This window comes from Stomoxys calcitrans, chromosome 1 (genome assembly GCF_963082655.1).
Source record: "Stomoxys calcitrans chromosome 1, idStoCalc2.1, whole genome shotgun sequence".
In the NCBI taxonomy this organism is placed as follows: domain Eukaryota; kingdom Metazoa; phylum Arthropoda; class Insecta; order Diptera; family Muscidae; genus Stomoxys; species Stomoxys calcitrans.
In genome coordinates this window covers 242,969,948-242,974,736 of record NC_081552.1, presented here as the reverse complement: position 1 = coordinate 242,974,736, position 4,789 = coordinate 242,969,948, and the positions used below count along the sequence as shown (strand labels likewise).

At 39.8% G+C, this 4,789-nt stretch overlaps 1 long non-coding RNA gene across 1 annotated transcript; it reads right to left on the bottom strand.

Annotated features, from left to right (window-relative positions):
- Positions 1-307: 307 nt before the first annotated feature.
- Positions 308-4,461, bottom strand: LOC106092313 (uncharacterized). The gene is made up of 3 exons (XR_001222136.2): positions 4,404-4,461; positions 559-706; positions 308-446 (listed from the first exon to the last, which is right to left on the bottom strand). It is a non-coding gene; the product is annotated as an uncharacterized LOC106092313 (long non-coding RNA).
- Positions 4,462-4,789: the final 328 nt, after the last annotated feature.

Below are 4,789 nucleotides of genomic sequence, written 5' to 3'. Positions count from 1 at the left end.
ATACGTTTATCTACGAAATCATAATAAGCTCTTTTTGCTCGACTTTCCTTTATTTCGGATGACTGTGCTGCTTGTTGTACAGATTGAATAAAACTATACACAAATCATCTGAAACGATTGAAATTGTTTACATTATCACACATTCAACATACGTATCTTTATGGCATGAGTACGTACATACGGATTTGCTAGAAATCATAGCACGATGTGACCATACGTATCCAACCTGTGAAAAACGCAAAGAAACAAAAACCAGGATTATTACTTTATTGCATTCCCTAAAAACGTTTATTGTACTTAATTTCACTATGAATGCGAAGTGTTTTCTTTTAAATAGCGGCAATTTTTTGAAGAATCATAAAATGTATATGGTATTGTTTCTCAAAATATTTTTTGAAAATTTTCTCAGCCAAAAGCCTTAGAAACTTGCGAATGATGGTAAACTGCTGAACATTGAAAAGTAAAAAAAATGGTATAAAAAATTGAACGTTTCCTATCATTAAATTCCAAATGGAAGATGACCTTCATTTTTCATTCGTTTAGTCATGTGAAATTCACCTATGCTGTTTCTATTTTTGTTGTAAGACGTTATACATCTGCGAACAAAAGTATTGGCCAACTATTTTTCAAAATGCTGTGGAAATGGCCAAAAGAGTTTTCTTTTCACACCATCTCTGCAAAATGGGAAATCGTTTTTGTTCTCCTCCTGCAAATGGGAACAACAAATAAATCACGAGTGTACGTATTGTTCAAATAACCAGATAAAGATTTATGACCTCCGATTGGCCAATGCCTGTCGATGTCTAGCAGATGCTACTGTGCAATGTGCTGTTCATAGAAAACAGTGCATAAGACGGACAGAGTACTGGCATAATTAAATTTTATATAATCAGTGTATTTGGAGGCTATATTAAAACTAGGGTTCAAGGTATTAGGTTAGGTTAGTTTGAAAAGAGGGTGCTGATATTATATCCGCCCCATGCCACTATCGACATACATCTTAGCCAGTAATCGGCTTGTTATGCGCTCTAAATGCAAAAAAAGTAATCTCGAAAAAGAAAACCTAAGTTAGGAATTCCGAGCTACTTACGAAATCCTTAATTGTTTTCCATGCCACTTCCCTAAGTTGGTTCATGTCTGTTAGACGCGAAAGCCGGGCAATGACAAAGGAAATCCTCTAACGTCTTATGATCTTCCTTCATGCCCCACACATGGTATCAATTGCCGCACCGATTTTACATAAGTGAGCTCGTAGTCATATGTGTTCCGTCATGATACCAATAGCTATACTGAACTCCTTTCAGAAATAGCCTCGTCTTCTTACGATCTGGATCCCCCCATTACATGCGAATTCGTCACCCACGCTCTTAACTCGGACTGTTAGCCAAGTTTATTGACGGCAGTTCACAATGCTAAATCGTCTGCCCTTTCATTCCCTCTTACTGCGTTATGGCCCGCCACCCAAACGATATGGATTGTGCCATCCTTAGAGAAGGCGTTTATCTTCTTCTTACAATGCAAGACTGTTCGTGACCTTACTCTCTTGGTTGTTATTTTACTGTCCATAAAGACGTTCACACTTGACGTCCCCGCGTTAGCATCACACCACCTTATGCATTCCGTGATCGCCCGGTTCTCTGCCTGCAGGACCATATTATGGTCAGGCAGTCTAAAACAGATCTCAGTCCCTGGTTTCTCAATGCAAACCTCCAGGCCCACTCTGTCCTCTAGTTTTGATCCATCTGTGTAACATGATCTTCCAGATGGCAATGGTGGTATAAATGTTGGTTTCTCAATGTAGACCCCCAGGTCCACTCTAGCTTTGATCCATCTGTGTATGATGATCTTCCAGATGGCAATGCTAGGGTTCCGTCAGTCCAAGACAGTGGCGTTGGCAGCAGTGCTTCATAATCGACCTAAACTATCGTCTCAGGTATTCGATCAGAAACCTCTTCCTTCCTTCAAGGTTTCCTATCGTCGCCTCGATTATACCGCCATAGTATGAGCTACGCTCATCCTCAATCCATTCTTACATCGCTTTAAGTCTCATAGCCGCAGTGACTGCTTCACACTTAATCTGTATGTCAATGGGTGGGATATCTAGAATAGTCTCCAGTGTCCTAGTGGGCGTGGTCCTCATCGCTCCGCCTATGCCAAGACAACACCTTCTCTGAACCTGTTGTATGGTTCTTATGCTGCACTTTTTCTCCATAGCAGTCAAGTAAGTATCGGTCTAACCACGCTCCTGTAGAACCAGTGGACTATCCTCAGATTCATTCCCCATTGCGAGCCTACGGCCCGTCTATATAGTGGCCAACATCTCTGATCCTTCGCAATACGCTTCTGAATGTGGCACTTCCAATTAAGTTTCCTATCCAAGATCACTCCTAAGTATTTGTCCTTGTCAGATATTGAAATCGTTTTATTGCGGAAACGTGGAAATTCGCCCTGCTTCGTCTTCCTCCTTCCTTCGCCCAGCTTCGTCTTCCTCGTGAACAGGCATATTTCAGTTTTCTCTGGGTTAACATTGAGACCCCCGGGTCTAGCCCAGCCATATGCCATATGCAAGACATTTTCGGTCCTTCTGCATAGCTGGTTCGGATCCTTATCCCTAAGAAGAATTATAACATCGTATGCATAGCAGACGGGTTCAAATTCGCCCTCAGTAAGCATCCGTAATAGGTTATTTATGGTTGTGACTCAAAGAAGTGACGATATATTTATGTCATCGGACCCGCAATTTCTCCATCTGTTCCTTAGCATATGGTTTATCAATTTTCTAGGGACCCGGTCCACCCTGTACTGCTCTAAGGATTGGATCAATGTGTCGGTCCGCACATTGTTAAACGCTTCCTCGATATCAATGCAAACCACCAGTGTGTACGTCTTGGCATCGAAGGATTATTCTAGTTTATGCACAACCTCGTGCAGGCCAGTCTCCACCGACCTTCCCTTGACATAGGCGTGCTGTGTGTATTTAAGCAGTTCGCTGGATGTCCTACTCTTTATCATAATGGTATATACAATACGTTCCATGGTTTTGAGTAGGAAGGACGTAAGGCTTATAGGTCTGTATACCTTTGCTGTCGCTTGGGTATAAATATCACCCTTGTCTCCTATATCAAACTAACTTATCACATTTTTATACCCACTACCAAAGGATGGGGGTATAGTCATTTTGTCATTCCGTTTGCAACACATCGAAATATCCATTTCCGACCCTATGAAGTATATATATTCTTGATCAGCGTAAAAATCTAGGACGATCTAGCCATGCCCGTCCGTCTGTCTGTTGAAATCACGCTACAGTCTTTAAAAATAGAGATATTGAGCTGAAACTGTTTTGTCCATAAGCAGATTAAGTTCAAAGGTGGGCTATATCGGACCATATCTTCATATAGCCCACATATAGACCGATCCGCTGAGTTAGGGTCTTAGGCTTTGGGTCAATAAATGGCGCTTTGGGTCCATAAATGGCGCATTTATTGCCCGATGTCGCCCAAATTTCGGACAGTGAATTAAATCAAGCCCCTCGCCATACTTCTGCAATATGGCACTGTTCGGTCCAGATTTGGATATAGCTGCCATATAGACCAATATCTCGATTAAAGTTTTGAGCCCATAAAAGGCGCATTTATTGTCAGATTTCTTCGAAATTTCGGACAGTGAGTTGTGTTAAGCCTTTCGACATCTTTCTTCAATTTAGTCCAGATCGGTCCAGATTTGGATATAGCTGCCATATAGACCGATATCTCGATTTAAAGTCTTGGCCCCATAAAAGGCGCATTTATAATCCGATTTCACTGAAATTTGACATAGTGACTTATGTTAGGATTTTCGACATCCGTGTCGTATATGGTTCAGATCGGTTTATTTTTAGATGTAGCTACTAAAAAGATCAATATTGTGTTAAACACAATTGAACAATGATCTGTACTTATTAGTATTTGGTCCAAATCGGAAAATTTTTCGATATAGCTGCTATGGGGCATAAATTATGCATTTTTCACCAGATTTTGACGAAAGGTGGTTTACATATATACCCGAGGTGTTGGGCCCGGCCGAACTTAGCGCCTTTGTACTTGATAATCTATATTATATTTATGTTCCTTGATGTTCTGATTTATCTTAGTTTTGGGTTGTACGCTTGAGGCGATTTTGTGTTTGGGGTGACCCTAAGAAACTTAGTCATAAAATAGAATGTAAGATTATTACTGGTGTTTTCTGAAAAGTCCTTGTTTTTTTAACATTAATTCCTTTTTAATTTTCATTAGGGGTGAAGTGGTTTTCCTTGTCAATTGGGCCAAAATATCTTTCATTTGAATACTATATTGCTCCGTGGAGAATTTTCATAATTGCTTAACTACATATTTGGATATCAGAAGCGTGTTTTTGAAACTTACCCCAATTCGCATAGCTTGGTCTAGAATTAACAATAACAACAATATTATGAAGTTTATAGATTTACGATTTGACATTGATTTTTTGATGTTTTTTCAATGGAATGATAAAAAAGAATTTGCCTTCATACAAAAGAGGGTTGATTTATTCCCCTTCTTCCTGTTCATCAAAGTCTGCAATTCCATTTATCATCAGAAGCGATTACTTGTAATTGGTGCTCTAAAAATCAAGTGCCAGTTTCTCAATTGCAGCCTTTGATCTTGAGAAATGCATGCGATAAAATGTATTCAAGTGCAACACTCTTTTATAAAACTGACGTTCATCAGAATGCTCAACAAATCAAAATGTTAAAGACGCACACACATGACATGCCTCAATGTGGCTAAGA